Source organism: Desmodus rotundus, chromosome 7 (genome assembly GCF_022682495.2).
Source record: "Desmodus rotundus isolate HL8 chromosome 7, HLdesRot8A.1, whole genome shotgun sequence".
NCBI lineage: Eukaryota > Metazoa > Chordata > Mammalia > Chiroptera > Phyllostomidae > Desmodus > Desmodus rotundus.
Genome location: NC_071393.1, coordinates 12,221,975 through 12,245,541, shown reverse-complemented (window position 1 = coordinate 12,245,541; position 23,567 = coordinate 12,221,975). Strand labels below are relative to the sequence as shown.

The 23,567-nt window shown below is 52.8% G+C and overlaps 1 protein-coding gene across 7 annotated transcripts in view; it reads right to left on the bottom strand.

The window, feature by feature from the left end:
* The window catches only part of CMKLR1 (chemerin chemokine-like receptor 1), a 44,502-nt gene extending 21,869 nt beyond the window's left edge, over nt 1-22,633 (bottom strand). For 3 of the 7 annotated variants that reach the window (XM_024566979.3, XM_024566980.3, XM_045200926.2), the window contains exon 1: nt 19,425-19,685. The gene's annotated coding sequence lies outside the window, so the exon portion shown is untranslated. Of the gene's footprint in view, nt 1-19,424; nt 19,686-22,071; nt 22,226-22,525 lie in introns of those variants that run through there. The other 4 variants (XM_045200917.2, XM_045200919.2, XM_045200915.2 and 1 more) reach the window with 2 other exon arrangements.
* Between the last annotated feature and the right edge of the window lie 934 nt (nt 22,634-23,567).

Here is a 23,567-nt window from a genome sequence, read left to right as displayed (position 1 = left end):
GAGAGCTGCTTCTTGAGTCAGGTAACATCGAGCTATGCCATCACAAACTTTGTGTGTGTGTGTGTGTTTTCATTTGATTAACTTGACAAATGTCTGAGGTGTGCCAGGCGCTGTGGGCAAAACCCCGTGCCTGGTGGGGCTCAGTTCCGTGCGGGCGGAGACAAGCACGAGACAGCATCACTCCGGCACCGTGGGGGCTGCCCTTTGGTGAGTCACTTTGCCTTTCTGAGTCCAGTTCCACCTCGAAATGGGGGGTAGGGGCCCCCTCTATCCGGGACCTCCACTCAGGTGTCCCCTGAGCCCTCAGATCATTGCTCAGAAATACAATAATCAGAAACAAACTCCCCCTAGGTTTGGCCATTTTCCCAGAGCAGGTCACCCCTCTTCCTCCTCCCCCACCCCCACCAGCAGAACTTGTAGAAAAACCTATAAAGTCATTAGAAAGCTCTTCCCTTTTTTTTTTTTGCTAAACTGAACTCGAGCAAACCTCCTACATTCACCTCAAGCCTGGCTCAGCTGCCTGGAGTCACACAGGATAAGCAAGCAGTCACCTCCTTCCCCAGGCAGCTGGGGTTACTTCCTCACTATAACCTCGGCCAGCACTTCCTCTGCACCAGTCTTAACCCCTTGCCTTCTGGCCCCTTCCCAGGTGGGATGGCCCTCCCTGGGCAGGGGGTGGGGTGCTACACAATGTTTTTGCTTGCAGCTGTGTCTATATTGGCTTGGGCCAGGAGGGAGGAAAAACAAATCTCAAAAGAGGTTCATGTATCCAGGGGAACAAAGATTAAGAGAGAGAGAGGAGGAAGGGAAACACGGGTGGGGACGGGACGCGGAGCCAAGGAAGAGGGGAGAAATGCAGACAATCAGAAATGCCCTAAATATGTGGCCTGGGTGGGCCACACCGCAAACTTCCAGACTCCTAGCCTGGAAGAGAGAAGCCATTTACCGGCTAGAAACAAACCCAGTCCGGGGAGCGGCGAGCCTTCCTGCAGCCCGGAGCAGAACTTTCGGCAGAGGTTTATGGAGGGGGAAGCGGCGTGATGTGGTGACCGGCATCCCCAGTGACGTCCTGGTTGTGGACGCAGCCTCAAGGTTCTGGATGTTTGAAGAGGCGACCAGACACTGGCGGCCCAAACACAACACCTGTCCCAACAAGCTAGTGGCACTGTCCCCACTGTTCCTAGACGTGCCAGGGAAGGAGTGACTATGCATTTCAGTCTAGACATCCAGGTGGATGCATTGCTGGCTTAATCTGAACACATTTCCAGAACATCTGGCGGAGGGCCTAGACCAGGTGGCTGTCATGACGTGCTCCCTGGCGTGGCGTCTCGGGTCTGTTAGCCGTGGCCAGCGGGATGCAACTCCCTATGGCAAATGCTAGAATGCAGCCGCACCACCCACCAGCTGGGGGGCGGGGGCCTGGGGTGTCGAGGTGCTCACTCCCTGACACCCGCTCATCTGTTTCCATGTTCTGATGCCAACACAGACACGCATGACCCACACGTAGAGCAAGCCTACCTCCGGTCTGCACCTCTTGTCCCAACATGTGTAGTAACAGTGCCCCTTTTCCTCTGCAAGGGCCCCGATGGGACAATAAACCACACGGTTTTGCTACTGACAGGTCACTCCTTCCTCTGCCCCAGGGGGGTGGGGCAGAGGGATAGAAGCTCCTGATATTGACCTTGCCCACCCACCTACATTGGGCCTTGTGCTGGGCACTCGCCTGTGTCATTAAATATCCATGAGGCAGCGGTCCCCATTTGGCAGATGCGGAAACCGAGGCTCACCGAGGCCGGGCTACTAGTTACAAAGTAGCCACGTGCCAGGCACTGGTATCAGGAGCTCTCTGGGACGTGGGCATCCTTGGCTCTGCACGGGGACAGCTTCTCTCATTGCTTCTACTTCACAGATGTAAAGACTGACCTTAGCTCCCAGATAGAAGGGGGCCTGCTGCCACCTGGGCGCCCCAGCTGCGAGCAAGTACCCTGGTCTCTCTGCACTTTGTTCTGCCTCATCTGCAAAACGGGAGCGAATCTGGCCACCACCTTCTGCTGCTGAAGGACGACCCTCTAGTGGGAGCGAGTGCCTTGCGGGGCTGGAGGCATGTCCGGGCGGTGGCCACTGTCAGGTGGACGAGAAGCAGGAACAGGGCTGGAACATGGTCCCTGCACCTCAGCCCCAGTGTGGTCCCTCCCAGGAAGTTCACTGCCCTCAGGGAACCTGCCACGTCCTTGGTGGGGCCTGGTATGGAGGGAATAGGCAGGTTCCTTATCTGGAAAGTATTAAGAATTTCAAGATGGTAACTGCACAGCATCAAGCCCAGGGCAGGCCCTTCTGAGGGCCACGTGGCTGCCCTGGTTTCATGTCCAGGAAGCTGGCCCTGCCCCTCAGGCCTGGGGGGTTTGGGAGAAGGGCCCTCTCCACCATGAGCCCAGAAGGGCAAGTTTGGTGGGGGAGGAGGGAGCAGGGAAGGAAGAGAGGCTGTCCCTCTGAGGTACAGACTGAACAAGGTGGGAGGATGGGAGGGTGGTGGAGAACAGAGGAAAGAGGAGATGGAGAAACGTGGGGGAAGAGGGGCCACGAGAGACAGGAGCGCAGAAGAGAAAGACCGACAGCGACAGAGACACAATGACAGAGAATGACGAGCAGCAAACTTTAAGAGGGAAGAAGAAGGACAAAGGCAGACAGAGCAAAACAAAGTCTCCGAGATAGACAGGGAGACGGAGGAGAGGGAGGGGAGGAGGCTGAAAGGCCCTTTTCCCTCAATTTCCAAGAAAGGTCAGGAAGACCTGAGGGATGCACCCCGGGGGTGGGCAGCGGGGTGAGCCCACGAGTGACCATCCTTCCCGGGAGGCCCACAGCAGCCTGGAGAGGGGAAGTGCTCTCCGTTGCATTTCCGTGCGTTTAGGAGCATAGGAACGGCAGCCTTAGGGTGTTTGCAAAACTCTGAAAGAGCAGAGAATGAGGGCCCCGGTGTGACCCCCGTGGAAATGGGAGGGGCCCTCACTCTGGGATGGAAGGACAGAGCCACGTGGCAACTGGTGACCACGACCTGACCAGAATATGCAGGTGCCTTTGGTTAATTTTAACAGGAAATGATAAGTGTTATTTAGCACACAGACTGTTCGGTGGTGCGGTGGGGGCAGGTCCTAGCAGAGAGAGGCAGACTACAAGTCCTGTTAGGTGTTAGCCGTTACCTTCTCTAAAGTGTCTCTCTGCCCATGGGGTGTCAGCCTCACGGGGAGCCCACGAGAGCACGTTGTTTTCCCACAGATGCTTCATCAAGGGCTCTCTCGGAACGAGACGGCAAGTTGACTCTGAAACAGTGGCTGGGCCACCCACAGGGGACCCCAGGAGCGCAACCAAGAGGACAAGGTCATAGGAGGGAGGCCCCGAGTCCCAGGCTGGCTCAAAGTGGATCAGAAGGAACCTTCTCCCTGGGGCACCGAGGAAGCTGGAGTCGGGCAAATCCGGGTGTAAAATCCCAGATGTGTTCGAGTGATGGTCAAGTGCATAATGGCATCGGAAGCCGTAGACACGCGAGTTTATAATAATCCTTCACAATGACACTTACGAGCATCCGTTCACACTTCTAATGTGGCCTTTTGAATTTGAACGTCTGACTAGGCAACGTAACTCCATCTAACTGGTGACGTTCACGACCATCTAAAATCATGAAGAGGTTACAGTGCCAACCTTTGCTTCTGCTCTGCCACCCCCACCCCATCCCCGACACCCATCCCCCTTTACTAGTTTCTCGTGCCTCCCTCCAAACTTTCTTTAGGCAAATACAAATGCACATCCTAATTTCTCTCCGGCTTTGCACGCAAGGCAACAAATTATACACACTATTTTGCAACTTATCTTTCTTACCTACCAATACACCTTAGAGATGGTTTCCTATCGGCATATAAAAATAGCGCCCGTCCTTTTTGACAGCTGTGTGGTATTCCATGCTGGGTCTGCCTTCAGTTCCTTTGGGGATGGGCATTTGGCTTGTTGCTAGTGTCTTCCTGTTGCTTTCATCAGCATTGTGTGTGTGTTACAGCATTGTGTGTTGTCAGAAGCAACCATTCTGTGTATCATTTCCCATTCATTCTAAACAGCATCCAGGGCACTCACACCCTTGTCCTTTATGACGAGCAAACAAGCCCTCCCTTTGCACTAGCTATTCTGGTTTTATCAAAAAAAAAAAAAAATGCTTCAGAGCCACTTAGGCTGTCTGTTCCCACAGAGCCAGGGCACGTCCAGGGTGCAAAGTTTCACAGGAAGTCGGGGAAACTTGGTTCTCATCCCAGCTGTCCTAGCCATTCCAACTCCCGGTCCTCGGCTTCCATGTTTATCAAAGGAAGCTAACGGCCATTCCCGGGCCCTTGTGGGGATCAAGAATCGGGGCGGATTCTGCGGCTCTATGAAGCCATTTACAGTGTGAAGGAGGCAGACTTCTGCCCGAGGGCCCCTCGTCAACCCCAAAGGGTAGATCCAGAACCCCTGGGATCAAAGAGAAGAAGCCAGTGACTGGCCAGCCAGCAGGTGTCTGGTGTCATTCCGGATCTCAGAGGCCGGAGCCCAAGCCGTGTTCTGGAGCTGGCGTGGCAGCCTTGAGTGGCCCCGAGCAGCCACCCCTTGAGGCTGCTTTCTGCTTTTATTCTGTTTTAAAATAAAGCAGTGATCGCATTCCTGGGATGTGGAGAAACCTCTCCCCTACGTGAACTGGCTCTAGCCTTCCTGGCCCCTCAGGAAAGGATCCAAAGTAATTTTCCACCCATGGCTCACGAAGAATCAATCTAGCCGGTGACAAGGTGCCAGGCACGAGTCCTCATCTGCCTCTTCGCAGCACTCACCCCTCCCCGGCCACCTCCCTGAGGAGGAGCTGACAGAGGAGCCTTTGTCTCCCTCCTCCCTGCTTCTCTGCTGGTGCAGGTTTCTGAGCCCCCTTCCCTGCCCGCCATGGGGTGAAGCCAGAGCAGAGACCCCGGCAACCACAGAAATGCCGACTCATGGGAACCGTCACCGTCAGCCCTCAGGGTCCTTCCTTTCCCTCATTTTGTCCCAGACACGCCACAGCCCTGATTATCAGCCCCCCAGCCCAGCTGAGGAATCGCCTCCCACCACAGCTGGTGCCCAGGGAAGAAGCCACCAAGAACCTGGCTGGCACATGGGGCCTCGAGGACCCTCCCCCCGGGGGGAGGGAGGTGCCTGGTTTAGCCTAAAGGTGCTCCACTCAAGGTCTGGAAGCCAGAGGAGGGCTCAGAGCGCCGGCCACTGCGGAAGAAAGCAGGATGGAGGGAGAGATCGAGGAAGGGTCACGGGGTCAGGAGGTGCATGGAGAAGACTGGGGCCAGGCAGCCAGCCTCGGACCCAGCTCCTTACAGTGGCCTTGCTCTGCACCCCAGGTCTGGGGGCACACCCAGAACCCCCCAGCATCTCCATGTGACACCAAAGGGGGGAAAGGAGCTGGCCACCATCACCCATGCAGGAGCCACAGGACACCCAGAAGAGCCTTTCAGAAGGTTCCAGAATGTTACCACTGGCCTGGGGCCAGGGGTGCCGTGGATGTCACCCCTACATAGTTGCAACCACCCCAGAGGGAGCCGATGCAGCCGCAGTTTAGAAACCACACCTCCCAACAAGGTGAAGCCATTTGCCCAAAGCCCCACAGCGCAGGCACGAAGAGGTAGAACTTCCCACTCAACCCACCCTATTCCTAGGGACAGGGACAACAGGTGACAGACGGCAAACACCACGCAGTTACTGAGTGCTGGGCCCGAGCTGAGCACATGCCCCTTGTGAATGCCCGAGTCCAGCGTCCCCAGTTCTAGATTCTTTCCTTGGAACAACCGGCTGTGCTGAGCACCAGAAACCTAGAGATAAAACATCAAATGGAACGTGCCGTCCCCTGGGTCCCTCTGTCCCCTCCCCCACCACACCCTGTGAGGCGCTGTAATCCTCACCCTCACTTTACGGATGAGGAAACTGGGGCTGCCCAGCTCGCAAGTCAAGGGATGTGAAGCCAAGGAGTCAGATTCCAGAAGCTCCGAGCAGCACACCAGCCGGTCTCCCATCTTGATGGGAAACACTTTCCCGGACACCAACCCAGCCGGCATGCCCCATCCTCTCCCAGCACCCCCTTCAGCCCCCGACCCCGCACGAGGAAGGAAGAGACCTCCCCTGAGTGAAATGACAGTTTTACCCTTTCAGCTGAGGGTACCTGGACCCCGCTCCTCATCCAGGGCCAAGGGCACACAGCCAGGGTAGTCACCTCTGCTCCCAAGCTTCGTGAGAAAGTGGCAGGCTAGCGGGCAGGCCGTGCAGATGCAGGGTGTGCTGAGGCCGTGGCACTTGCCTCCACAATCTGCCCTGTCTGTCTCAGCTCTGCTGATGTACAGCTTTGTCACATTAAAGAAAAAAGTCCACCCAATTCCAGCCACTTTATCTACAAGAAAAGGGAGGAGCTGCAAGGCCCCGCTGGAGGTATGAGGAAGTCGGCACTGCGTGCTTCTCCTACCGAATTGACTCAGTGACTCTGCCCTCAGGTCCTGCCGCAGGGGAGGCTGCAGCTCGCAGGCCTCCAGGAAGATCCCTGACCAAAGGGCTTCCTGCACCTCACGTCCACAGTGGCTGAGCGGTCACCATCATGGACACTTCCTGCTCACCAACCCCCACACCTGTGAGCGCTCACCAGTCGTAAGTGCCTTGGTGTGAAAGAGTTGACTGATGGGTTTTCGGCAGGACCACGGGATGAGGACAGGCTGCCCAGGGGATGGGGCGCGAGACCGGTCTGTTTTGATCAAGCTGTCCAAGGTGCACAAGCCAGCCCTCACTGGGGCAGGGCGCATCCGCTGTCGGTGAGGAGGAGAGGGCCCGGAAATCACAGAGGAGGAGGGTGGGTGGGCTCCAGACAAAGGGGCCGGGAGAATAGGAACAGCCCAGAGTAGTGGACAGATGAGCCTAGAGCCTGGTGTCAAGAGTCTGTCTTCCCTTCCCTCTTACAAGCTGTGTGGCCTCAGGCAGGCAACTAACCTCTCTGAGCCCCATCCTGGACAGGAAAATATGGCTGCTAACACGCAGGAGGCTGAGCAGAAAAGGGGCGTTTGAAGACTTTTGTCTCGCCCTGGCCATGTGGCTCAGGTAGTTGGAGCATCATCTCATACACCAAAAGGTTGAGGGTTTGATCCCTGCTCAGGGCACATACGAGGCAACTGACCCATGTTTCTCTCTCCCCCTCTTCCTCCCTCTCTTTCTCTCTAAAATCAAGAAATGTACCCTTGGATGAAGATTGAAAAAGAAAAATTCAATCTCACTTCAGAAATTTTTTTTACCAAGGCCCTCGCTCACACCCCGTCTTAAGTGCCCAGAAACCTAAGGCCCACTCCCTTTACAGGGGCCTGTGACCTGACGCCCTTTCTAACCATTACTGCATGTATTCCCCACTGCACCATGCAGGGACGATCCCCACCCACAGCATTTACAAGTGGGGAAACTGAGGCCAAGAGGGAGTGGCTGACTGCGGATCACCCAGCTGCTCACCAAGGGACACAGGCCTTGAGCCCAGGTCTGTACGACTCCAAACCGAATCCTTGGGCTGCAGTCCCCGCGGAAGAGCTAAACGCTGGCGGCACTGGGGCAAGGGGGCATTTCAAAGGCACACTGGGAGGCTGGCTCTGGGCCCCAGCGCCCTTGGCCGTGAGGCAGGACCATTGACCCCACTTCCCACGTCTCCTGGCCCTCGAAGACAGTTTTGACAGTGGCAGGAAGTGAGACTGGGCAGGAGCCAGGACCTGTGAGTGGAAACTACCTGTTCCTTCAGGCTGTGGGATCAGCACAAAAAGCTCTTGGAGGAGGAGCCCTGGGACACCGCAGGCCCCACCCCCCCCACATCGGACCACTGGAAAATGTGAGACACTGGAGCTGGGAGAACGCCAAGGATGGGAAGCGGCCAGAAAGCCTGGACACCTAGGTAATTTTATTAACTAGTGTCACCCCCAGAAAGTAAATGAAAAAAAAAAAAAAAGAAAGAAAGAGCTCCTGGATCAGAGGCCACCCAGCAGGACAGGGAGGAGGCCCAGGGCCCCAACCTGACGAATGTGCTTTCCCAGGCCTGCCAGGAATTGGCAACAGGGAGGTGGGAGGCATCGCCCAGCCAGGCCCCGGGAATCCACCCCTGCCCTTCCCCAGAGCCCTGTTTCTGATTTCCTTCATGGCTGAGGCTTTTCACAGGCAGGGAGAGCAAAACAGCAGAAGAAAGGTCAGGTCCATTTAGGCCAGACGGGCCCTGCTTCCCCCAGGAGAAGCAAGGCTGGCGATGGATCGAGGCCTCCGCCCAGATGCAAGAAACAGAGGGGCAGGCTTGGGCGAAGCTGTGACTCTGGCACCACCTACAACTGGCACTTCTCTGCCCCTCGTGGCTCAGGATGTCCGGTGCCCACCATTGCCCCCCTGCTGGAGCCAGCCCCCCCACATTGTGGGTTTCAGCCCCATTTCACGTGCTCCCACGGGAGCCACACAACACTGCCCCGAGGAGGAAAGCCCTCTCACGACCCCCAGGTTACAGCGGAGGAAACTGAGGCTCGGAGTGGGTCAGCGACCTCTCTGAGGTCTCCCAGCCGGCAAGCAGGCCGCAGAAATGGGTTTCAAAACGGGTCTGTGAGGCAGCAGACTGCTTCCCCGCATCGGGTGGCCGTTCCATCCTCCCTCAAGGGGCACCCCGTTTCTTCATGACCCAAATCCTGACAGTCAGAGAGGCCCCTGGGAGTTCAGTCTGTTGGAAAAGAGACGGAAGAATGTCTGCACTCCCTGAAGCACTCCCCCAACTCCCCCCCACAACCCCAGCCACTGCAGGGAGGCCGTGGGCGCTTCCCCGCCCAGCCTGGCTCAGTAGGCAGTCAGGGAGTCTGTCTCCCTCTTGCAAACACGCCACAGGCCGACCACAGGTGCCGTCCTGCATCAATTCTCTTTCACCCCCAAAGAGACCCCTCGTTTCCTCCCAGCCTCCATCAGCAAGGCCTGGGCGTGGTAGGGGAAGGGACCCATTGTTCAGTCAAAAAATAAAAAGCCACCATTGCAAAGAAATACCCTCTTCTCCCAGCTGTTTCACGGACAGACAACCCAGGAGATAAAGCCACAAAGCCACATGCCCTCTGCCAAGTTGGAATTTCCAATGCAATTAGCTTGAGATTGTCTGAAATCCTCCATTGTCCAAATGTTCGAGTTTAAGCACCGAGTTTGGAGAGGACGAGGCCTGGGGACAATAGGATGCTGTTCTGGTGAGACGGGGTGCCTTGGGCCACCCGGAAAATTGGGTGGGACATTCAAGGCCCTGCAGACTGCCCAGACTCCCTCCGGCCCCTCCCTGCTTCCACCCACCACAGCAGACACCCCTTCCTCGTCCAGCCTCAAGATCGTTGCTCATGCTGCTCTCCCCGCCTGAAATATCTTTTATTTCTGGCCAACTTCTCTTCCAAGCACTCAGGGACAACTCGTCCTTGGAAGCAGCTCAAATCCACACTCCCCGATTATTTCCTGGCTTCCCCGATCGACGCTACCCATTCTTTGTTCATGTAGCACCTTGCGTCCTGAATGCACCAGGCAGGCACTAACTCAAGTGCATTTAACAGCCGGCCTGAAGTCCAAATGGCCCAGAGTTCACCTGAGTGGATGATGGATGGAATTGCCATGCATGCCTGTGAGCCAGGAGCGGGCCCTGCGTGTATTGAAGCCATAGCCATGCTTCTGGCTCGATGAACCCCACTCTGTTTGCACACCTGTCTTTGAGCTCAACTGGGAGCCCCCTGAGGGCAGGGCTCATGGCTCCCTGTATCCCAAGCTCCTGGCACACAGTAGGTGCTCAGCAAATGCTGGCAGAGTAAATGGAGGCTGTGTCCCAGCTCCCTTGCCATCTTCCTCGGCTCCTTTAGATGAGTCCCTCTCACCTCCTGAGCCTCAGTTTTTCCATCTGGAAAATGGAGGTGGGAGCAGGCTCAGCGCTATGGTTGAAGGCTTGTGCCCTCCCCCAAATTCATGTATTGAAGTCCTGACCCCCAATGTGACGGTGTTAAGGGGTGGGGCCTTTGGAGGGTGATTAGGTTGTAAGGGTGGAGGCCTTATTCATGGGATTATAAAAGAGACTTTTATAAAAGAGACTCCAGAGAGATCTCTAGCCCCTCCCACCACACAAGGACACAGCAAGAAATCAGTGATGTGCAACCCTGAAAAGGACCTTCACTAGACCCAACCATGCCAGCACCCCGATCTTGGACTTCCAGCCTCCAAAACTGTCAGAGACAAATTTCTGCTGTTTAGAATCCACCCAGGCTGCCATATTTTATTACAGCAGCCCGAATGGACAAAGACACTCAGGGATGACAAACAATTATCTCAGATGACCCTTGTCATCCATCAGATTTTAAGGCCACGTCTGGTTGGTAGATTATCTTTAAAGATGGACACTCATGTCATCCTCCACCCCCTTTAAATAAACACATCGAGAGGGTGGGCTCTAGGTCTCCTCCCCTTGAATCTGGGCTGGCCTGGGGACCTGCAGTGACCAACATAATGTGGCAGAAGTGAGGCAGTGCTGGTCCCAGTCCTGCATCTCAGGGAGCCTGGCAGCTTCTACTTGCACTGCCCCAGAGCCCTGAGCCTCCAGGCAGAGAGGTCTAAGCAGCCCTGCCACACGGACAGACACAGCACGAGCCCCCGCAGGATGTGAGGCCACCCTGAACATCCCGGCCCCGGTCAAGCTCCCAGCTGAATACAGCCCCCGATCGACCCTGCGCTACCTCCTGGAACAAAGATGGGCCATCCCTGTGAACTCCGTCCGATTACAGAATCATAAACAAGCATGTTGTCTCAAACTACTACATTTTGGGATGATTTGAAACACAGGGGGGAAATTACAGAAACATTCGGTTTCAGCTAGAGACATGATCGAATCGGTGATGTCTGCCATGGCTCATGAGTGAGGAGTATAGAACTCTATCCCTGGACTAGATAACGCCAAGGTCAATGTCAACTTAATTCAATGTCAATTCAAGAGCTTTCTTGGACCTGCAGGAAATGAAGATTGCAGATTGAGAGGGGATTATCTCCTCATCAGAGGGAAACCTGAACCTCATTAGGGACCCAACGGGAACTCTGACAAGACTAAATGAACCAATAATGTCGTCCCTCTGGGGTGTTTAAATAGGCAACTCAGAGGGAGGGTGGAGCATTCAGCCGCAAGGCCAGACGTGGAAAGAGAAACTCAGAAAGAGACAGAATTGGAGGAAACTGAGCCACGCTGAACAGCACAACAAAGGGCTCCAGGTTCTTACAGCTGTGGGAATTGAAGTAACCGTCCCTGGAGCCACCTCAGATCATGAGAACTTTCCAGTTGAACACAAGCCTGCCTGGACAGCTGGTACAGCCACCCCTCCAGGAGGCACACTTCCTCCACAATGAGCCCCCTTCCTTCCAGGGAACAGGAAGTTGCTCTTCTCCTTGCCTCCCATGAGCCAGGCTAGAACTTCTCCCCAGCCTGGAGCACAAACAGAGGGTTCTCACATCTATAAATCCCCACAGAGAGGCCCAGCCTGGAAAACAAAACTGTGCCGGGATCACCAGTTCACGTGGAGCCCCCACCAGATGCCAGGCACCCTGCTCGGCACTCAACTCGGGCACACCCGTTTCCTCTAACCACCAGCCTGTGGAAGGCACATCACCATTGTCATCCTGTTACACCGATGAGAAAACTCCCTTGCCCAGAGCCACAGGGTTTGTAAGGAATGGAGCAGGGATTTCAATCCAGCCTCAATGATGCCAAAGATGGGGCCTTTGTCGCGCTTGACAATCACCCTGCACACCCTGGCACGGCCTCATTGGTTGTTTACATCCATGTCTGTTCTGATTGGTCAGTTCCCTGCGGAGCCAACTGTACGTACGAGACGGGCCATGTGAACTCTTAGTGTCCAAAGTCAGGAACCCAATCAATGCAGGCAGGTCAGTGTTTGTGACATGCTTCACTGGGGTGGGAAGGACAATGGCCCCCGCCCCCCACCAAGATATCATCGTCCTAACCCTGGATACCTGAGAATATATCACCTGCAACGCAAAAGGGGCTTCGCAGATGTGATCGGGTTAAGGGTTTTTGAGATGGGGAGAGCAGCTTGGGTTCTCCAGGTGGGCCCACGTCATCACACGGGTCCTTATAAATGGAAGAGGGAGGCAGGAGAGTCGGAGTCATTCGGTGCGAGAGGACTCCTCCTGCCACTGCTGGCTTTGAAGATGGAGAAAGGGACCAGGAATCAACCAATGTGAGCGGCCCCTAGAAACTAAAAACGGCAAGGGACTGGATTGCCCCCTGGAGCCTCCAGAAGGAACTCAGCCTTGCTGGCATCTTGCTTTTATCCCAGTGAAATGTCCTTGGACTTCTGACCTCCAGGACGTTAAGATGATACATTTGTGTTGTTTTAAGCCACAGAGTCCGTGGTGATTGGTATAGCAGTGACCAGACACTCATACACTGGCGATCTGAGTTCTCAACCTCATCTCACATCCACAAGTTCATAGATTCTGAGCACTATTCCAACACATTCATATGACAAGGGACGCACTTATCTTGAATGTCCCCTGCCCTTAGTCACTGTCCCAGACCATTGACGGCACCCTGCAGACACTCTCTGAACAACTGGACAGGAAACTAAGGCTCACAAAGGCGATGCGACTTGCCGGAGCTCACCCTGGGGGTGGGTGCCACGCCCAGGACGAGACCCCAGGCCTGCCTGGTGACATCACACCCTCTCTCGCCTCCTGTCTCTCTGACCCATGATTTGCAGAAGGAAAAATCGAATATGCTAGCTGTTGAGTATTGCATCAGCTGCCCACTCACCCACCTCCTTGCACAAGAGCTGCCCTCAGCACGAGCCCAGAGCTGGGGATCAGAGGACCCAAGTCATGTACCCCAAGAAAGCAGAACCGATTCCAACATTCTGCCTGAGTAGCAGTTGACCACCCTACTGAGTCAGCTGCTGGTACTTCCAAGATTACCAGAGGGTGTCTATGGTGGGTGGTGCTTCACCTCCCACCCCCGGAGTCCAAGACTTCTCCCCAGAGCGAGGCATGAAGCCAGGAGACTGGCCAAAATGACCTTTTCTAGCCTAGGAACCCAAGGTCACAGGTACCAGATGCCCACAGCACCTCAGATGTGCAAAGGCGAATTTCAATGCTTGCTTTCCTGAGCACAAAAACAGAAATGCTGCCCTGGCTGGTGTGGCTCAGTGGATTGAGTGCCAGACTGTGAACCAATGGGTCGCCAGTTCAATTTCCAGTCGGGGCACATGCCTGGGTTGTGGGCTGGGTCCCCAGCATGGGGCACATGAGAGGCAGCCACACATTGATGTTTCTCTCCCTCTTTCTCATTCCCCTCCCCATTTTCTCTAAAAATAAATAAATAATGATCTTTTTTAAAAAAAAAAAAACAGAAAGGCTTTCATTGAGCTGACTATGAGCTGTACTCAGTACTTTACGTACATTAAGACATTTAATCCCACAAGGACCCTGTGACACTAATTCTGTCCCCCCCCTTGCAGATGGGGACACTGAGGCCCCTGGAGGGTAAGGGGCAGAGCTGGGGTCAGAACTCTAGAGCAGCTGGCTGTGAGGTCTGTGACCATGTTCGGCTGTCAACAGAGGCCAACCAAGCACTGGCATCTCTCTCTTTAACAGCACCCTGTAGAATTCTGCCACTTGGTTTCACCCAGCAGGGCAAGAAATTCCACTCTTTCTCTACCACGCTTGTGCCCATCACTGCAAAAATAGAGAGATTCCAAAAGATAAGTGACTTCGCTAAATTTCCTAGTTCTGCCTGAAACTAACGTGTCCTGGAGTCCAGAAGTGGCACAAAGTGGCTGCCAACCCTCCTTCCTTGCATCCCAGGTCTGGTGTAGGGCCTTCCCCTCACCCAGAAGAAAACAAAGAGTCCTAGATTGGCAACCAGGAGCCCCAAGTACGAGTCCCACCAGGTGGCCTTGGAAATGTCACTTAACCAGTCAGGGCCTCACTTCCCTTATCTCTAAAATCGGGGCAAACACTCCTATCCTTCTCATCATTCTGCTTTGTGGAATGCCAGCCACACAGATGGTGCAAATAAATGGGTTTTTTTGAGTGAATGAATGAAAGTATGTGTTCCAAGGTCACTTCCCCTCCTTCGGAGACCTTAAGAACAGGAACTGGGCCTGATTCATCTAAGTTCTCACGTTAATACAGCTTTCACTCCCCCACAGGTTTCTTCATATGGGAAATTGGTCCCGAGCACCCGCTACGTGGCTTAGTCAAGACCTCAGAGTCACCCAGGACCCGCGGGCACCAAGTGTATGTCCTCATACGCCATCTCCTTCCTTTTTTCTGGGCAGTGGCTGTTGTATTTACTCACACTGGGCTTTCTCAGGCCAGGACAACCACCCAGCTGCCTTGTAGTCAATAAGTTTGAGCCCTGCTAGGGACTTGGACAATGATTACTGCACTTCCACTGCCCTATCCCCAGCGCTGGGGGAGTTCAGCCCAAGAAAACCCTACCTTAGACACACACACACACACACACACACACACACACACAATGGGACCCTATGGCAGGAGTAGGGTTTCCTTCCTTCAAATCCCAGTTCTTTTGCTCATGAGCTATGTGACCTTGGGCAAATCCCTTTACCCCTCTGAGCCTTACTTTCTTCATCTAAAAATGCGGGACGATGATCCTAAAGCCTTTCAATATAGGTTTGTAAGGAGATGAAGTGAGACACTGGATATGAAAACCTTTGGCTCAATAAATGTGTTGCACTCAATAAAACTGTGATTCTTGTTTCCTTTTTCTAGAAGGGAAAGAGAATGGCAGTTGTCCAAGTTCCAGGGAAATCCGTGTTTAGGGGCCTGGACTGTAGGAATTTACTTGTTATATTTGATGGGGATTATCTCAAAGAAAGAGAAGTATTTGTGGGTTCATCATTACCATGTTAACTTTAAGATGGACTAATGAAAATGTAGACTTCAAATCAGAGAATGGGAGACCCAAGGAACCACCATATCTGTGGCAGAGACAGCCAGCTGTCCACAAGACTCTATCCTCCCCGCTACACTGCACAGCTGTAGCTGGGAAGAAGCCACCCTGGCCAAGAACTCCACTTCCCAGACCCCTGTGCAACCAGATTGGTCACATGATTAGTTCTTACATGTGGTTAAAGGCAGTTTAGAAGCAAAAATGCCACCTCCGTGCTTGCTTTCATCAGTGATGCTGTCCAAAGGGATAGTAGGGACATGAGATGGGACACTGAATCGCTGGGTGGAAGAGGACCCCCTCCATTCAGAGATACTTGCCTTACAATAAACATCTGTCTTATTGAGCCATTATACATGTCTTTGGTCTGTCTGTTCCTACAGCTACTACCCAGACAAAACAACATTCAGCCTCATTATTTACAAATGACTACAGCCGGGGAGTGAGAGTACCATGCCTAAGGTCACAGAGCACACGCAGCAAAGGTCAAGAACTTTGGTCTCATGACAATTTGGAGTAGATTTGCAATTTTCAGCCTGGCCCGCAGAGCTCTGACGATTCTTGGAGGCCCTTTAAGGGGGTGAGGTCCAGTGCGCTGTGGTCTGGGGTCCTCCTCCACCTCTGTTTCAACTAGACCAACACCACTTCTATCTGTCTGCGAGTTGTACTTCTTCATGTGTTTTCTGTGGTTTGAAACACTTTCCAAGTCTGCACACTGGACGACTGCTAACACGAGCTGACTTTCTGTGGTACAACACAGCACAGTTTCACTTCTTCTCCGTCCTGCCTCCTGGCTTCAATTGCTGACTCAGGACTTGTAGACTTGCAAGAAGTACATAGACATTTGCTTAGAAAGGACAAAAAACCAACCTCGATGTGCAGCAAAGAGCCCAGAGACCTTGGCAAAGGCAAAAAGAGGACACATTCGAGGACTCTTAAGTTTTGGGGTGCATCAGACTCATCTGGGGAGCAGGTTCACCATGCAGACTCCCACTGCGGCTCATCCTCAGATATTCTGAGTCAGAAAACTGGAGCTTTAAGAAATACTCGTGGTTATCGATCATAAGGGCAGTAATTCCAGGGTTACACTCTGAGAAGTCTTGAGTCTACTTCATAGCCTCAACACTGGCAGTGATAGCTGCACCTGTGCAGCATAGCTCAAAGAGAATGAAATCAGCCTTTGGTTTTCTTGTACCCCAGCAGGAAGGAACTTGGGCATTGATAATCCACTGGTAAAGAAAGCAATAATAATTTCTGCTGGGGTCAGATGGGTGTCACAGGTATAGACATATTGGTGGTATAGAAATGGTAACAGAATAACAGCTATGTTTACAGAGCCCTTTCTACATGACAAGCCCTCTGCTAAGTGCCCCTCATGTATCATCTCGTTTAACCTTTTAATAATCCTAGGAGGTAGTTACTATTCACACTCCCATTTTATAGATGAGAAATCTGAGGTGTAAAGATAAGAAATAACTGGTTCTGTGTCCCTAAGCTGGCAGGTGGCAGACCAGGATCAAGCCCTCTCCACAGAACTGAACCCCATAGCCACAGTGCTCTATTGCCTCTTTTGGGGTCTAGCATCAGAACCCCCTCCAGGACTCAGTTTTCTAATCTGTCAAACAGACATATTAATAGTACCTTTATCATATAGCCATGTGAAGATTCAAGAAATCATCACAATAAATGGTGTGCAAACTGACAGGAGTTACTAAGTAAACATTTAAGAGATGAAACTTCAGTATATCTCCCTCATCCCATTTTACAGATGGTGAAACTGAGGCCTGGCTACTTTGTTTATTTGATGACCATTCACTGAGCATCCTAGGTCTCGTGCTGGAGACTGAGGATTCAGAGAGAATAATACCCCATTCAGGCCTCAAGGAGCCCCGCAGGCCAGCAGGAGAGACAGACAGTAGAGCCAGCAATTACAACAGTGTGATGGGCACTATGACGGGGGAAATTCAGGCACTGGGAGGGTCTCATGCAGATAGGCTTTGGCCCAGTTGCAGGGGGACTTCTCAGAAGGGCTCAGCCCAAGAGGGAAGTACTTACCCAAAGTCAAGTATACCTATTTCTGAAGTATGGAGGAGTCCAGAGAAGGCCCCTGTGTACCAAGAGATAAATAATCCTTCCCGTGGGCTTCCCAGTGTCTGATGCCCCACCACTTGTGTGTCAACAGCTTAAGTTAAACCTCTTTCTTAAGAAAATGCCAAGCCACCCACCTCCTGCTGGCAGAGGCCCAAATTAACCCATCCTGTTCATTTCAGCAGCAGGGGCATTTAGAGAAGTTTTTCCTTTGAGAAAGTTGGAGGAAGCAGGAGAGACAGCAAGAGCTACAAGGAGGATGGTCTTGAAAAGGAAGTAGGGGATTCCAAAAGGGACACTAGGGCCAGGCCCTGCATGAAGAGACAGCAGATTCAGCGCCTGACCACTGTCTCACCGCCCTCTCCGAACCACACAGGTCAGAGTGAACAGACGTACATCAAAGAGCAGCTCCAGCCACCCTTCCGTGTCCACGGGGACTGGGTTCCATGGCCCCCACGGACAGGAAAACCCCAAATGCTCCCGTCCCTTACACAAAACGGTGAAGTATTTGCATATAACCTTCACACATCCTTGCATGTCCTTCAAATCATCTCTAGATTACTTATAATACCCAACACAACGTAAATGGTACGTCTTATAAATAGTGTTGTCCTGTATTGTCTAGGGAGTAACGACAAGAACATATGCTTACATGGTCAGTACAGACACAGCCATCGTCGGTCTAACTACAGAGTTCGTGTCAACAATAACAAAACTTTCTTTTTTGGGGGGGCAAAGATTTTTGATCCGCAGTTGGTTGAATCTGCAGATGCAGAACTTGCGATACAGAGGGCTGACTGTACTTCATTATTAAGTGTTGTTTGCTTGTAATTTTGCGCAAAGCTGGTCTTTATGGCGAACCCATTTAAACTTGCTAGTCTGAAAACAGAGGGGGGAGTGGAATATTTTCAACAGAGAATACGGGTAAAGGGCTCATATCCTTCATATACAAAGAACTCAACAAGAAAAAGATAAACAAGCCAACAGGGAAAAAAAACGGAAATGGACTTAAACAAGGTAATCATAAAAGAAAACTGAACAATATGAGTATAAAGGCAAATCAGCATTAAAAAGAAATGTAAAGTGAGGCCCCAGGTGTTCCCTCACCTTTCTCATGGTGGGGGGAGGCTTTGTTCGTTGATTTTAGAGAGGGGGGCAGGGGGGCGGAGACAGAGAGAAACATCAATGTGAGAGAGACAGACACCTATCAGTTTCTTCCCGAGCTAGGTATGTGTCCTGACTGGGTTGACGCACCAAACCATTGGGAAACCCGGCCAGGGCTTATCAGGGAAGTTTTAAGAGCTGGATAGCAACCAGCAGGGGTGACGCTGGGAGAATACCTCATCCCAGGACAGCGCTGGGAGAGCGCAAGGCGGCGCAGCCTTGGGGAACGATGTGGCCAAAAGCCTCCACTGCCTTAAAAACAGGCCAACCTTGGACCCAGCAACGTCACCCCTGGAAAGGTGTCCAGAGAACACACGCCCGACGATGACGTACTAGCATGGTCACTGCGGGTCTATACTATTGCAGTTCTGTACTATGTATAATCCTGGGGGAGAAAAAGAAGGAAACAGCCACTCCGAGAGATGACTGAACAAGTCCCACGACAGGTTTTCCCTGCGGGTGCTGGTGCAGTGGAGGGACGGGCTGATGGGCTCGGAAGCTCCCCGCGGAGGGAGGCGCAATGCCCTACTCAGAGGGCGTGCACCTGCAGGGTCTCGTTAACCTGTCCCACCCCAATACATTCAATTTAAAGCGCTGGGGAGACAAGTGGAGGTGTGTATCCACATTTACATACACACGCGCTGGGCACGGCACAGGCACCCAGCAAACATGACGAGTCAGTGAGTTGGGGAGGGAGAGGGGCACCTGAAATGCCACCTCTGGGTGAGGGCCCTTCTTTGGCCTCTGCCCTGAGAGTAAGTATAGCTAGTGGCAAAGAAGGTAGGCTCTGCAGAACCTCACGTCACCCCGATCTCGAGCCCCCCAGCCCTGAGCCAGTGCCCTCCCCTCTCTGAGCCTCAGTTTCTTCACCTGGGGATGGGGGCTGGGAGCCCTGCCTCCCTTGTGGGACTGCTGTGAGCAGGAGCAGAGAAACAAGGAAAATGCTGAGCTCACTGCTTTTAGACTTCTGGAGACCTCACTTTTTTAAAACAATTAGCACGCCTTACTTTGGAAATCTGAAAATCATCATAGAATTACGTCCACTTTGATAAAAATTAAATTTTAAGAAGAGCCAGGGAACCACTCTCTTGAACTAGTATTCCCCTTCCCCGGTCCCTCCGGATGGTGCCAAAGCCAAGCGTGGTACCTTGAGGCTGGTATCTGCCTAGGTCTTCCGGAAGGTTCCCCAATACTTCAGGCCACACAGGGCTGTGCAGGAGACCTGTGCTTCCTGACTTCTTTCTCCCGATCACACCGGTCTTCGGCTGTGGCTGTTTGCCCAGAAAGCAGTTCCTCTGTTTCCTCGAATCCCACAGAGCACAGCCCCAGCTTGACCCCTAAGACACCCTCATCCCTGAAGAGGCTCCTGGGGAGACCTCAGTCTGTCCTGAGCTCCTTGCTGGTTGGGGCTGTGGTTCTGAATGGGAGCAGACTCTGCCAGAGAAACAGCTGGAGGGAGGAGAGCAGGAGGGAGGGGCAGGAAACTGGACCTAGTGAGGGTGGGGGTGGCCAGCTGCATGGAGAAGGAGCTGCCAGGGGGGGCCGTCCCTGCCAGCCAGGGACCGGGCTGGTGGGCGGTGGCTAGTGGCAATGCCTGCTGGGGACGACCCGCACCCCCCACCCCAGTGGCCGAGCCCAGCTGGGAGCCCTGCCCACTGTCTGAGGACAAACCAGGAGCACAAGCGGCTGGGGCGGCTGTGCCCCCCACACGGGCCCCAGGAGCTCCAGACGACTGGCCGCAGGAGCGCGAACAGAGTAAGGAGGAGAGCCAACCACTCTGGGCTGCCTCCTCACCCCAGGCCTCCGTGCACGCTGTTCCCTCCCCTGTGACGCCTTTCCTGCTGAATAGGCTCCCTCCTTTTCTTTTACTTTTGTATATTAAAACAACAATGAGGGTTCTTTTTAAAGTATCTAATGAACAAAGATTACAATGTCTCATAATGTTTGACTTTAGAAAATGTTATACAGGAGCAAAAATGACATGCATAATTGGATTATGCACTGATGTGCCATTCTGGAGAGCCGCCCGACAAAATGCATCGGAACCTTTAACTATGTTCAGACCCTGTATCGTTTAAACATAAATTCTGCTTTCATCCCAAACCCTGATCCCCAAGGTAAATAATATTATCAACACTCTGGTATGAACATACACGTACATATATTTTATATATAAATATAAAATGACTCAGTGAGCCCCTATGGACCATGTTGTAACCTTTTTCATTCAATGATTTTACATAAATATATATGTATATATAAATATGTATAATTATATAATATAAATGCATGAATATATATAATATAAATATATAAATAATTATATATAATATACATATATAATTATATTTATAAAATATATAAATATATAGTATAAATAATTGTATATATAAATAATATGTAGATACATATAAATAATCAATATATATAAATAAATAATACATATAACCCTGTTTCGATAGCTGCTAATTATTTCATGAGCCAGGTACCATAGCTTATTTGCTCAATATTTCTTGGTGGCCAATTAGATTATTTTCAACTTTGTAGCTATAATAACCACATTTGCCCAATTATCTTCTTTTTAAAAACTCTTAAGAACATATTTATTATTCAAAGGTCTTCTGCTTCCTCTTCAGGTCTCAGCTTGGGGACCACCTCCTGGGAAGCCTTCCCTACCCCTTGGGGGCTGCTCCGGGTTCCCCTGGGCCCCTTGGGGAACCAATGGGACATTGTCCCTGCCTGTTAGGGTGTCTCTCCCTGGCACTGGGAACTCCTTGGGGAAGGGATGTGTTTTGTCCCCTGTTCTGTCCCCATCTAAGCACCTGGCTTATCGTCTGCATCACCCCATCGTCACATCCGCATCAGAGGAATCATCAAAGTAGCTGACAGCCGGGCAGCATGCTAGGCACTTGCCACCTACCCAGACTGCAACCCTGGGAAGCAGTTATTACTTCTGTCCCCATTTTACCAATGAGGAAATTGGGACGCAGAAAGGTTAAGTGACTTGTGCAAGGCCAACAGCTGGTCGGGGGACAGCTGGGATTCCAACCCGGCTGTCTGGCTCAGGGACCAGCCCTTCGCCCCCACACTAAGGCACTGACAGAAGGACCTACTGAGTGCTTGTCCTGGACCAGGCACTTCCCATGGAATCAATCGTGCGGACCGCCACCAACACCGGGGGAGGGGTCACGTGTCCATTTTCAGATGAGGGCGCCGTGGCCACGGAGGGAAGTCGTCTTGCCAAGGGTGTCCAGCTCATGCCCACAGATCTGATTGAACCGAGGTCTGATTCCAAAGCTAAGGCTGCAGAAAATAACTTGTGTGGAAAGGAAAAGAGAAGGGGAGGAGAGGAGAGGGGCAGGGAGGGGAGAGGGGGAGAGAGAGAGAGGGAGAGAGAGAGAGAGAGAGAGAGAGGAGGAAAAAAGAGAAGGGAGAAGGAAGGAAGGAGGGAAGGAAGGAAGGACCCAGGGGAGAAAGGAGGGAGGAGGTTCTCCTGCTCTCTTTGGGGCCTAAAAGCTTGGGCAGCTGGGGGAACGTGTCCTTTACCATCAGACCAGCCTTAGAACTTCATCTTTCTCTCCCCACCATCCTCAACTATTCAGTGAAATGTACACTTAACACTGTCTAGTCTAACTCATTTGTTTCCAAGATAAGTGGAAGCACAGAGAGGTTAAGTCATTTGCCCAAGGTCACACAACTCCCCAGAGTCAAAAGTCAGACCCAGCCTGACTCCAAAGCCCTCTCCCCGCTGCCCTGCCATGCTTGCCCAGGGGACTGAGAGCATCGGCACCTGCCTTAATTGTACAGATGTGAACATCGGGTCCAGAGAAGGCGAGGGACTCGCCCAAGGTCACCCAGCAGTTGGCAGCAGAGCAGCAGCCTCGGAGTCTCCTGGTCCAAAAGGAGAGGGCATTTCCACAACGCCACGGGGCTCCCGAACATCTCCATCTAAAGGTCGTTATAAACAGAGACCAGTGGTCTCAAAGCGGCCAGCAGCAGCCTTGCCTGGGGGCTTGTTAGAACTGCAGACGCTCAGACCTCACTGCAGACGGCAGAATCTGACCCTCGGGGGGCCGCACCCAACCAGCTGCAGGTTAGCAAGCTGCTGGCAGGTTCTAGAGTTCACTCAAGTTTGAAAACCACTGATAGAGATATTTCCGTTAGGAAAACCTTCTGGGTCCCAGAACAAGCTGCTTAGTCAACCCACAGAATAGCGGTGCAGAAGGGAGGCTTTGCGATCAGACCCACCTGATCTCATGGAATCCCTGTCACCACCGCTGTGAGCCTTGTGACCGCAGCAAGTCCTTCCACCTTGAACCTCACTTTCCTTATCTACTGTGGGTAAGGAGGGGTGGGGTGGGGAGGAGGAGAGGGGAGGAGACCAGAAGGGGGAAGAGGAAGAGCAGAGCAACGAGTGGAAGGGAGAGGGGAAGTCGGGGGAGCGGGGGAGGCAGCGTTCCAGGAAGATCAAGCACTCGTGGGGACCCAGGAAGGGGGCCAGGTGAATCCAGTCTCTGGACGGACTTGTGGAAATTGCCTCTCCCGCCTTCAGCATGCGCTGCTACCACAGGCCTCCTGGAGGCCCCTTGCCTCCCAAGCCAAGCTGAGGCTGAAAGGAGGTTTGGGTTTTATCAGCTGGGAGCCGCATCTGGCAGAAGGAGGACCCTGGGCTCCAGGACAAGCAGGTCTCTGGATGCCAGAGGTGGGGCTGAAGCATACAGCCCCACCAGCCCCCAGGAAGGAACAGGTGGAGCTGGGCTACACTGAAGACAATCAGAAGCCACAGGTCCTTGGCCACCATTCTGAACATGGCTAAGTTTGGCTTTTTTTTTTTCCCCCCTTGCAGTTAAAAAGGGTTGGGGAGGGTGGGGTGGTGGGGGTGTTTTTTTTAATAGGATTTTGAAATCTACAGGACCCTGGGCCTGAGAGTCAGCGGCCTACAGAGTATTGAAAGAGGCCTCGGTCTATTCCCTTGGAGACTAGGTAGTTCCAAGACGGTGGATCAAGCTTCACCTTGATGCTCAGCGCCTGGAATCCTGGGGCTCTGTGTTCAAGGATCAGGGGACCACATCCAGGCCTGGCTGGAAAGCACACGATGATTGATTAGCAATGCCTGCCCTGGACCTGGGGCAGGGCGCTTTGCCTTCCTCATCCCGCTCTGACCTCCAACAAAAGTCCACCCCACTGGTCTCAGAGGCCAGGGGGCTGGTTCCTGCCTGCCCCATCCCGCCCCATGTACTGGCCAACCCTAGTGTAGATTATCTTAATTCCCACTGCCCTTGGTGTTTCT